General features: G+C 43.2%; 1 long non-coding RNA gene across 1 annotated transcript in view; it reads left to right on the top strand.

Annotated features, from left to right (window-relative positions):
- The first annotated feature begins 952 nt into the window (after positions 1 to 952).
- The window catches only part of LOC119625811 (uncharacterized), a 48,881-nt gene continuing 37,171 nt past the window's right edge, over positions 953 to 12,662 (top strand). The window contains exon 1 of the long non-coding RNA XR_005241955.2: positions 953 to 1,050. This is a non-coding gene — a long non-coding RNA (uncharacterized lncRNA). The remainder of the gene's footprint in view (positions 1,051 to 12,662) is intronic.

Raw genomic sequence — 12,662 nt, 5'->3', positions numbered from 1 at the left:
GAGTCTGCGTGTGCACCTGCGTCAGTGTGTCTGTCCTGATTCTGTCTGTGTGCACCTGTATCCGTCTATGTCCTGAGTGTGCTGTCGTAGGTGTGGCTGTGTGGAGTTGTGCTGGGAGTGTCCTCAGGGCCGAGTGTGTGTGCATGTGGCCGGGTGCAGACACATGCGTGCACATGGATGCTCCACCCGCTTCTCAGATGTCTTGGCTGTGGGTTTGACAACTGAAACCCAGCTGCGCTCCGACCGGGAAACATCCGCTGTGGAAACCTGGGAGGAGCTGACAGTCCCTAAAGAGGGGTTACACATGCTGGCAGCAAGCACGCCTGGCCCACTGCCTAATTCCCTGCAAATGTTCTTTAAATCTGTTTCTAATTTGGACTCTGCCTTCCCCTGCCCCCACCCATCCCTTCCCACCCTCCCAACTCGCCTGAAACCAGTCACATTATGCTGAATAATGGCTGCAGAGGGGGGGAGAGTGCTAAAGGTCGTCGATGGGCTGTCAGAGGGTGTAATAATGTCACATTTTAATTTACACAGGGAACGGCGCACGAATCAAAACCAATAAATAATTCGGGCTGCACCAGCAGCTGCAGCCAACAGTAACTCCTACAGGTCATGCCACTTCCCGGGGAGAAATCACTAACTGTCACACTCCAAAATCCACTATGCTTGAGAAAACCCATGTGCGTAGGTACAGATGCAAAATACAGCATTTTCTCTCTGCAAGGGACCGTATTTGGAGACTTGCAGCATCAGCAAGAATCTCTCCAGTTGTCTGAGTATCACCCAGATGTTCTGGGTATTAAGATTCTAAACCAAAATATGCCTTCTGTATATTTTGCTGCTCTGTGAAAGACTCACCTCCAGGCTGACCCAGATGCATGGGAAAGTGTATACAAAGCAGGGCGAGGAGCGTGGAAAGCAGGACTGCATGTCCACATTGATGGCAGCTCTGAAAAGCCGACCTACATGCGGAGACAGGCGGGAGGGGCTTATGGGAGAAGTCTGTTGGAGCTTGTTCATGCTGAGAGGTTGGGGGTGTGATTTGAGGTACAGTTTTTTCAATAATTAATATGAAGCTATAAAGAAACATGCATTCTTTTGAAGGTAGGGGCCTTGCTCTACTGACCCCTTTTGGTCTCTTGTGGACTGATGAGTTAGGGTAAGGGAGCCCAAAAGTGGGGAGGTCCTGAGATGGTTCTCACCTGTGCGTTGTGGCTGGGTAACCTGGGAAGCCGGGAGGAGAACAAGCTGCAGGTTTTCACGGCATCTGGAGGCCTTTCCTGGGAGGCCCTGCCTGTGGTGTTCTGGTAAAAACCCGTTCCTTCCCCGGAGCCTCCTGAGCATCTGCAACTGGTATGTGCTCCAGGGGCTGCTGAGGGGGCCTGGTCTGCTGCCCACCTCTTAGCTGGCTCTGCAACTGCAGGAAGGAGGGGTCTGCACCCCACGGGGCCACTGCCTTGGAAGCTGTGAGGCTGTCAAGACTCTGGATCTGCAACTTCTCCATCTGGCTGGAAAGGAAGCAGGGGAAGAAGCTGCTGGGATGGAATGACACCCTAAGGATTTCACTCCCCTCTTCCTACCACACACCAGACCGGGCCACCAGGATGCCTGGGTAAGAAAGGGGGGGCCCACACTTGTACTGTGCACCAGAGCCTGTCTCCTATTTCATCCCTCAAGGCGCTTCCCATTCATGTCTTTTTCCATTTTCAAACCGTTGGCCATTTATTTAATCGTGCGTGATACTAAGGACGCTGCCTATGTCAAAAGCCTCATTTAACCCTCAGAACACACCTGCAGAGTAGAATAAACTATAAGAAACGAGAAGAAGGCTAGCTGTCCACTGCAAGGGCGTTCTTCTTCCTTTGTGGTTGAGTTCCTGCTAGGATAGAGCTGCTCATTCTCCCACCGCCTTAGAGTGAGGTCCAGTTCTAGGACTGGGTTCTGCTCAGTGGAGTGTGAGCAGTGGAGTGGGTTGCTCCACGCCAGAGCCTGCCCCTAGAAACCTCCCAGGAAGTAGTCTCCAAGCTCCAACCCTTCTGCCTGGATGGAACAGGGGCAACCCGCCATGACCTCGGAAGCTACAAACTTAAAATCCAGAGCATCTGTCGCCTTGGGGTTTCGAACGGCTGTGTGGAGAAAGACTGCCCAGACGGCATGTTCCCTGCCCTGTCCTGAGCAAGAACATGAACTTATGTCCTAGTGTTTCCCAGACGTTATGCTTTTTGGGATTTGTTTTAGCAGTGAACTTACCTCTCAGTAGTTGATTAGAAATTTTCATTCCTGTTGTAGAAATGAGGAAATCGAGACTCAGAGAGGGAGACTCATGCCCAAGGTCATATATTCAGTTAATAGTCGAGTCACGATGCCAGTCCAGGCCTTCCTGGCTCCAAAGTCATGCTCTGGTTATGTGAGTTTCCCCAAGTGTGTTCCACAGAACACTGTTAAAACCACCGCCACCACCACCACCCCACCCCCACAGCTCCTGTGCTCGAATAAGTTTGGGAAATGCCAACTTCAGGTCAACAGGTTTCTTCACCGCAGTCCTTTCCAGGGTGTCACCATGCTCATGAAACCTGTGAATTACCACCAGGGCATCTGACGTGAAGGATTTTCCAAATTTGTGAGGCTACAGCGCCCCTTCTCCACAGAGCTGCTTGTGAGACTGGCATGCTTAGAGCTCATCTTGGTAGAGGCTAAACTTCAATATGCTGCCGATATGGGTTGAACTGTGTTACTCTCTCAACCCCCAAAAGGATTCATTAAAGTCCTAACCCTCGGGACCTCGGCATGTGACCTAATTTGGATATAGGGTCTTAGCAGATTTAACCAAGTGAAAATGAGGTCCTTAGATGGGCCCTACTTCAATATGACTGGGGAAATATAAACACAGAGACAAGCAGACACAGAAGGAGGATGACATGGAGACACCCAGGGACACACAGCAGATATGCCATGGGAAGAGGGAGGGCTGGAGTAGTGCGTCTGTAAACCAAGGAATGCCAGAGATTGCCAGCAAACCCCAGAAACCAGAAGAGGCAAGGAAGGATTCTCTGTCAGAGCTTTCCCAGGGAGCACGGCCCTGCCAACACCTTGACTTTGGTCTTCTAACCTCCAACACTGTGAGAGCACACGTGTCTGTTGTTTAAGCCACCCAGTTCATGGTAGTTTGTTATGGCACCCCTGGGAAATGCATACACAGCCTCTGGCTCTTTTCAAAACCAGAAACCAAAGCTTCTGGGCAATGTTATCTTACCGATAATCATCCAAATGACAAACTGTGGTGGCTTCAGTTTACTGACAAACAGGTGAAGGAAAAGAGAATCTGGAGGGACAAGGGGTAGCAGCACAGCATAGTTCAGGCCTTCAGCTTTGGCGCCATGCAGCCTGCTCTGCACCCGGCTTTTGTTGCATCCTGGGGCGCAGTCCTCCACCGCTCTGAGCACAGTTGCCTTTTCTATAAGGGTAGGGCTGACACTCACCTCGTAAGTTGAGGGGAGGGTTAAACAAATTCACATACCCTAAATGTTTGGTCTAGTACCTGGAAGATACCCAGTATCTGTTCTTTTGAAATTGCACAAGCAGGATTGCAGACCTGCGCTTGAATCCAAACTCTGCTATTTACCAACAGTGTTGCTGTGGGCAGTTTGCTCAATCTTTCAAAGTCTGGATTTCACCATCGATACAAAGAGAAAATAATGCCTGTTGTTAAAAAATGGTTTTAAAACAAGTTAAAAATCATGATTCTACAATAGATAAAAATGAGCACGTTATTATTGTGAACGAGTGAGCCAGTGATGTTACAACTGATTCAAAGAAGAATCCAAAGAACAGATGTGTTTATGGTTATGGAATGTGGATTTTCAAGTGGTCGCAATGATCTAGCTTTTGCCCCGTGTAGGAGGGTGGATGGAGCTCCTTTGTGGGTCCACAATCCAGGGTCACTGTGTGTCCTCTGTTCCTTAAAACTTACAGAGCAGTAAATTAGCCCAAAGGCTGGACTCAGATAATCCAGAGGGTCTGCTCTCAACAATAAATAGTTTTCTCTTGGAGGAACCCTGTAATCTTTGCTTATTTCAGATTTCCTTAGAGTCTCATGTATTTATATGCCTAAGATTGGGAAAAGATGCATACATGGAAAAAGCACGTTGCTGAATCAGGTATAATCTCACTTTTATAAAAACAAACAAACTGTGTATGCGTATACATATGCACACACGAATGGGTGTGTATATATAATGATTAAATATACACAAGTGTCAGGAAGAATACACAAGGATTGTAAACAATGGCTACCTCTGGGGGGCAGGTCTGGTGACGGTGGTGGTGGAGGGAGACTTTCATGACGTATTTTCTAAACTTCTGTGTTGTTTGAATAAAAACAAATACCTACTTCACTGTATATTGTGAATAAGGAATGTCTGAGTGAGAAAAGCATTGTGCTTCACGCAATGGGTAGCATTCAACAAATCACAGGTTTCATCATTGTTATTATTTATCACAGGTTTCATCATTGTTATTATTTATCACAGGTTTCATCATTGTTATTATTTATCACAGGTTTCATCACTGTCATTATTTTGCGTTCAACTATCCCAGAGCCCCCTAAGCCTATTCCTGGGAAGGAAGTTGCAAACGAGAACAATGCTGTTGCAGCCCGAGGACTTCTCCCTTTGTGGGAGGCTAGTTTTGAAATCCTAGGCTTGCATTTTGACTCCCTGGAGACTGGAGGAGACCTCCATCCTGAGCTACAGCCTTGGAGTGACTCCTGTCTGTTTTATTTCCTCAGCCCCCACCAGCAGCCCTATGCTCAGGCCCACCCAATGTTCAGCTGCGACAAACTCCTCGGCCACGGGAGGGAGGTCTGGCTGGGACCAAACCCTAGGGCGAAGGGTTGCCTAGGCCCCGTGCCATCCTCTTGCCCAGACTGGGACTAAGAGACACCCATTAGCTCCATTTGAGTCTGGTTACCATCCCCTACCCAGGGAGGTGGTGCCGGTCACAACAGGCAAAGAGACAAAATAAAGTTTTTGATCACACAAAGCTAAAGATCTAATTTCAGCCTCTGACTCATCCCCTAAAGGGTGGCATTGGTGCCTCCAAAGGGCTTGGGATGGAGTCAGGAGACCTAACCCTGGTGCAGGTTTGGCCACTAACCAGCTGCATGTCCATGGACTGTGTCTCAGTTTCCCTATCTGCCTAATGAGAGTAAGAAGAAGGTTTACCTCCAAGGGCTATCATGAGGCTCAGCCGAGGTGATGTCTGTGAGCTGTGGGGTGCTGTAGAGATTTAATTTTGGTTGATGCAACAAGGTACTTCAGGGTGCTTAATATGCTTTAATAGCAAATGTTATATGGCACGTACAATGACATGCAAGGTCCTGTTATATCTGATTTACATATATATAGTCATTCAATATTCCCAGTAGCCCTGTGAGGAATGCATTGTTATCCGATCCCCATTTTACAAATGAGAAAATAGAGGCAAAGAGAGCTAAACAACTTTCCCCAAACCTTCCCTTGGCAACAGTCCCACCTGGACAGCATCGTTCCTGAGGGACCCGTCTCTCAGACCCACAGACTTTGTTGAGTTTTCTTTTCTTTTCTTTTTTCTTTTTCTGTCCTTCCATTGTAGAATGCTTCAATTGCATGAGAGTGAAAAGAATGTTAGAATACATTTCCAGGAATTCCGATTACCTAGCTTTATTAATTACCAGCTCATAGCCGCCATCATCCCCTTCACACCCTGAATTACTCTACAGCAAATCCCAGACATCGTATGTACATACACTTTATTTTCTATTTATTTACTTGTTTTTTGAATGCCCAGCTGGAATGCAGTGACACCATCATAGCTCACCACAGCCTCAAACTCCTGGGCTCAAGCGACCCTCCCACCTCAGTCTCCCTAGTAGCTGGGACTATAGGCATGTGCCATCATGCCCGGATAACTTTTTAATCTTTTGTAGAGAGGAAGTCTTGCTATGTTGCCCAGGCTGGTCTTGAACTTCTGGCCTCAAGCAATTCTCCTATCTTGGCTTCCCAAAGTGCTAGGATTATAGGTATGGGCCACTATGCCCAGCCTTTATTCTTTATTTCCATAAGACAGAGAGTCTCCAGAAAACATTAACCATAAGATCATTAGGCCACTTAAAATATTTTAACAGTAATTCAATGATTCCATAATATCATAGACTATTCAGTCACTGTTCATATTTCCAAGATTTTCCTACACATTAAGAAAAATTAGTTTTCTGGCCCGGTGCGGTGGCTCACGCCTGTCATCCCAGCACTTTGGGAGGCCGAGGCGGGCGGATCACGAGGTCAGGAGATCGAGACCATCCTGGCTAACACGGTGAAACCCCGTCTCTACTAAAAATACAAAAAATTAGCTGGGCATGGTGGTGGGCGCCTGTAGTCCCAGCTACTCGGAGGCTGAGGCAGGAGAATGGCATGAACCCAGGAGGCGGAGCTTGCAGTGAGCCGAGATCGCACCACTGCACTCCAGCCTGGGGGACAAAGTGAGACTCCGTCTCAAAAAAAAAAAAAAAAAGAAAAATTAGTTTTCTGTGCTTGAATTGAATTGAGACCCAAAAGAGGTTCCCGTATTGTAACTGGTGGACAGGTCCCTTAAGACCTCTCTACAGGTTTCTCTGTCAATTTTTTTCTTGCATTTTTGTTTGCTTGTTTGTTATTATTTTTCGAAGAAACTGGGTCACTTGTCCTGTAGAGTTAACCACAGTATAGATTTTGCTGAATGCGCCTGTGTGGTTTGTTTATATGGTTACAATTCCTCTGTCCTCTAGATTTTTTGTAAAATGGTAGTTATGTTTAGAGGGCTGCCCAGATTCAAGCTAAAAAAAAAAAAAAAACCTCTAATTTTTACAGCAGTTTTAGGTTCACAGCAAAATTGAGCAGCAGGTACAGCAATTTCCTATACACCTCCTGCCTCAACACATGCATAGCCTCCTCACGATCAATATCCCCCACCAGAGTGGCATTTGATACTTACATTACAATTGATAACCCTCCGCTGGTACGTCATTATCACCCAGAGTCCGTAGTTTACATTAGGGTTCACTTTTGGTGTTGTCCATTTTCTAATGACATGTGTCACTATTATAGTATCATACCGAGTAGTTTCACTGTCTTAAAAATCCTCTGTGCTCCACCTGTTCATACCTCCCTCCTCACTAACTCCTGGCAACCACTGGTCTTTTTGCTGTCTCCATAGTTTTGCCTTTTCCAGATGTCATATAGTTGGAATCATAAAGTATGTAGCTTAAGGTTAGCTTCTTTTCTTTCTTTCTTTCTTTCTTTCTTTCTTTCTTTCTTTCTTTCTTTCTTTCTTTCTTTCTTTCTTTCTTTTCTTTTCTTTTCTTTTCTTTTCTTTTCTTTTTTTTTTAGACAGTCTTGTTCTGTCTCCCAGGCTGAAGTTCAGTGGCGCTATTTCGGCTCACTGCAACCTCTGCCTCCTCCGGTTCAAGTGATTCTCCTGCCTCAATCTCCCAGGTAGATGGGATTACAGGCATGTGCTACCATGCCAGGCTAATTTTTGTATTTTTAGTACAAGTGGGGTTTTCCCATGTTGGCCAGGCTGGTCTCGAACTCCTGACCTCAGGTGACCCACCTACCCACCTTGGCCTCCCAAAGTGCTGGGATTACAGACATGACCCACCACGGCCAGCCTAGATTAGTTTCTTTTACTTAATAATATGCGTGAAGTTCCTCCATGCCTTTTCATTCCTGTTAGCGCGTTTATTTTTTAGCACTGAATAACATTCCATTGTCCGAATGAATTAATGCCACGGCTTGTCTTTTTACTTACTGCAGGACGTCTGGTTGTTTCAAGGTTTTGGCCATTATGAATAAAGCTACTATAAACATCTGTATACAAGTTTCTGTGTGGACATAAGTTTTCAACTCCTTTGGAGAAATTTCAGAGATCATGACTGCTGGATTATATGGTAAGAGGATATTTAGTTTTTTAAGAAACTGCTAAAGTCTTTGAAAGTGGTTGTACCAGTTTGCGTTCTCACCACCAGTGTATGAGAGCTTCTGCTGCTCCATACCCTCGCCAGCACTTGGTGCAGTCAGTGTTCTGGATTTTGGCCGTTCTAACAGACGTGTAATGGTATCCCATTGTTGATTTTATTTGCATTTCCCTGATGACATATGATGATATGATGTGGAGCATCTTTTCTTCATATGCTTTGTCATCTGTGTATCTTCTTTGCTGAGGTATCTGTTAAGGTCTTTGTCTATTTTTTAATCAGGTTTCTTTTTTGCTTTTTTCTTTTTTTTTTTTTTTTTTTTGAGATGGAGTTTCGCTCTTGTTGCCCAGGCTGGAGTGCAATGACGCAATCTCGGCTCACTGCCACCTCTGCCTCCTGGGTTCAAGTGATTCTCCTGCCTCAGCCTCCTGAGTAGCTGGGATTACAGGCAGCTGCCACCATAGGTGGCTAATTTTGTATTTTTCGTAGCAATGGGGTTTCACTGTGTTGGCCAGGCTGGTCTCGAACCCCTGACCTCAGGTGATCTGCCCGTCTCAGCCTCCAAAGTGCTGGGATTACGGGTGTGAGCCACCATGCCAGCCCAGTTTCTTTTTCTTACTGTTGAGTTTTAAGAGTTCTTTGTAAATTTGGAACACCAATTCCTTAACAGATATGTCTTTTGCAAATGTTTTTTTCCCAGTGTGTAGCTTCCCTTCTCATTCTCATGACAGTGTCTTTCATGCAGCAGAAATGCTTAATTTTAATGAAGCCTGGCTTATCAATTCTTTCTTTCATGGATAGTGGCTTTGGTCTTGTATCTAAAAGCCATTGCAAAACCTAGTCATCTCAATTTTCTTCTGTGTTATTCTAGGAGTTTCGCAGTTTCACATCTTATGTTTAGGCCTGTGGTCCACTGTATTACTTCTTGTGGATGGTGTAAAGTGTGTGTCCAGATTCACTTTGTTGTATGTGCATGTCCAGTTGTTCCAGCACCATGTGTTGAAAAGACTCTCTTTTCTCCATAGTATTGACTTCACTCCTTTGCCAAAGATCCATCAGTTATACTTATGTGGGTCTACTTTTGGTCTCTCTATTCTGTTCCATTGATCTATTTGTCTATTATTTTGCCAATACCACATCATCTTTATAACTTTATAGTAAGTCTTGAAGTTGGTTCGTGTCAGTCACCCAACTTTGTTTTTCTCCTTCAATACTGGATTGGCTATTATGGGTCTTTTGCCTCTGCACATAAATTTTAGAATCAGTGTGTATCATGATTTACACAAAGTAACTTACTGGGATGGACATTGTATGAAATTGATAGAACTAGTTGGGAAGAACTGACATCTTGACAATAATTGAGTCTTCCTATCTATGAACATAGAATATTCTTCATTTATTTAGTTCTTTGATTTCTTTCATCAGCATTTTGTAGTTTTTCTCAAATAATGCTTGTAAATATTTTGTTAGATTTATCTCTTAAGATTTCATCTTTTGGGTGTGCTGGTACAAATGACATTGTGTTTTTAATTTCAAATTCCACTTGTTTATTGCTGGTGTATAGGAAAGCAATTGACCTTTATACATTAACCTTATATCCTGCAACCTTGCTGTAATTGCTTGTTAGATCCAACAGTTTTTGGTTGATTCTTTTTGATTTTCTAGATAGACAATCATGTCATCTGCGAACAAAGACAGTTTTACTTATTCCTTTCCATCTGTATACCTTGTATTTCCATTTCTTGTCTTGCTGTATTAGCTAGGACTTTCAGTACAGTGTTGAAAGGCATGGTGAGAGAGAACATCCTTGACTTGCTCCTGATCTTAGTGGTAAAAAAGCTCCGAGTCTCTCACCAGTAAGTGTGACGTTCGCTATAGGTTTCTTACAGATATTGTTTATCATGTTGAGGAAGTTCTCCCCTATTCCTAGTTCACTGAGTGGTTTTTTTGTTTTTTGTGTTTTTTTAACCATAAGTGGGCATTGAATGTTGTCAAATTGTTTTTCTGCATTTATTGAGATGACTATGTGATTTTTCTTCTTTAGTCTGTTGATGTGATAGGTTTTACATTAACTTTACATTACTTTTGCATTACATTTACATTAACTGATTTTTGAATGTTGACTCCAACTTGCATGCCTTCGATAAATTACACTTGGTCATGGTGTATAATTTATACATTGTTGGATTTCATTTGCTAATTTTTAAAGCATTTTTACATCTGTGTTTATGAGAGATATTGGTCTGTCGTTTTCTTTTCTTGCAGCATCTTTGTCTGGTTTTGGTGTTAGGGTGACGCTGGCCTCATAGAATGAGTTAGGAAGTTTTCCCTCTGCCTCTATCTTCTGAAAGAGATTGTAAAGAGTTGGTAAAATTTCCTTTTAAAATACTTGTTAGAGTTCCTCAGTGAACTCATCTGGACTTGGTGCTTACTGTTTTGGAAGATTATTAATTGTGAATTCAATTGTTCAATTTCTTTAATAGGTATAGGCCTATTCTTGGCTCATTGCACCTCAGGTTCCTAGATGCAAGCAGTTCAGTTCGCCTGCCTCAGCCTCCCGAGTAGCTGGGATTACACGCACATGGCACCACACCTGGCTAATTTTTTTTGTTTTGTTTTGTTTTGTTTTTTAGTAGAGGCAGGGTTTTGCCATGTTGCCCAGGCTGGTCTTAAACTCCTGAGCTCAGGCAATCTGCCAGCCTTGGCCTCCCAAAGTGCTAGGATTACAGGTGTGAGCCACTGTGCCCGGCCTTTAGATTGTTTCTTCTTACGTGAATTTTAGCAGACTGTGTCTTTCAAGGAATGTCTCCTTCATCTAGGTCATCCAAATTGTGAGTATAGAGTTGTTCATAGTATTCCTTCATGTTTTTTTTTTAATGGCCATGAGATCTGCTTTTCATTGATGTTCCCTTTTTCATTTCTGATGTTAACAATTTATGTCCTCTCTTTTTTATTCTTAGTTTGCCTGTCCTTTATTTTATTTATGCTTTCACAGTATCGGCTTTTCAAACCTTCAAAATCAGGTTTTCTTGATTTTGTCTGTTAATTTTCTGTTGTCAGTTGCATCTCAATTTCTACTCTAAAGTTTATATCTTCTGCTTACTTTGGATTTCATTTGCTCTTCTTTTTTTTTTAGTTTCTTATGGAGGAAGTTTAGATGATTGATTTGAGAGCTTTCTTCTTTTTAAATATTTGCATTCAGTGCTATAATTTGCCCTCTAAGCACTATTTTGGTGCATCTACAAATTTTGATAAGCTGCACTTTCATTTGTATTTAGTTCGGAATATTTTAAAATTTCTTTTGAAATTTCTTCTCTGATTCATGTATTATTTAGAAGTGTATTGTTTAATTTCCAAGTACTTGGGAATTTTCCAGTTATCTTTCTGTTGTTGATTTCTAGTTTAATTCTATTGTGGTCTGATAGCAGACATTGTGTGATTTCTATTCACTGAAATTTGTTAAGATGTACTTTATGTCCCAGAATGCTATCTTGGTGAACTTTCTTTTTTTCTTTTCTTTTCTTTTTTTTTTTTTAGACAGAGACTCGCTGTGTCACCCAGGCTGGAGTGCAATGGCATGGTCTTGGCTCACTGCAACCTCTGCCTCCTGGGTTCAAGCAATCTCCTGCCTCAAGCCTCCTGAGTAGCTGGGATTACAGGCATGTGCCACTATGCCAGGCTAATTTTTGTATTTTTAGTAGAGATGGGGTTTCGCCACATTGGCCAGGTTGGTCACGAACTCCTGACCTCAGGTGATCTTTCCATGTGACCTTGAGAAGAATGTCTATTCTGTTGTTGTTGGATGAGGTAGTCTATAGATGTCCATTGTATCCAATTGATTGATGGTGTCATTGACTTCAACTATATTCTTAACTTATATTCTGCCTCCTGGATCTGTCCACTTTTGATAAAAGGGTATTGAAGTCTCCAGCCAAAATAGTGGATTCATCTACTTCTCCTTGCAGTTCTGTTGCTTTTTGCCTCGCCTATTTTGATGTTCTGTTAGGAGCATAATTAAGGATTGTTATATCTTCTTGGAGAATTGATCTCTTTATTATTGTGTAATGCCCTCTTTATCCATGATAACTTTCCTTGCTCTGAAGTCTACTCTTTCCAAAACTAATATATCTATCCTTGTTTTCCTAATTAGTGTTACTGTGTTATATCTTTCTCTATACATTTACTTTAAATCTATCTAGATTCTTATATTTAAAGTTTGTTTCTTGTAGACAACATGTAGTCAGGTCTTGTTTTTCAATTCACTTTGACAATCTCTGTCCTTTAGTGGGTGCATTTAGGCTGGGCATGGTGGCTCACACCTATGATCCCAGCACTTTGGGAAGCTAAGGCAGGAGGAACACTTGCATCTGGGGGTTTGAGACCAGCCTGGGGACCACAGTGAGACCCCCATCTCTATGAAAAATAAAAAATTAGCCCTGCATAGTGGTGCACACCTGCAGTCCCAAGTACTCCGGAGGCAGAAGTGGGAGGACTGCTTGAGCTTTGGATGTCAAGGCTGCAGTGAGCCGTGATTGTGCCACTGCACTCCAGCCTGGGTGACAGAGTGAGACCCTGTCACAAAATAATAATAAAATAATGATAATAATAATTATTTTTAAAATGGGTGCTTTTAGGCCATTGATATTCAAAGTGATTATTGATGTAGTTG

This window comes from Chlorocebus sabaeus, chromosome 15 (genome assembly GCF_047675955.1).
Source record: "Chlorocebus sabaeus isolate Y175 chromosome 15, mChlSab1.0.hap1, whole genome shotgun sequence".
Lineage (NCBI taxonomy): Eukaryota > Metazoa > Chordata > Mammalia > Primates > Cercopithecidae > Chlorocebus > Chlorocebus sabaeus.
Note: the sequence above shows the minus strand (reverse complement) of the source record. Positions and strands in the feature narration are given on the sequence as shown.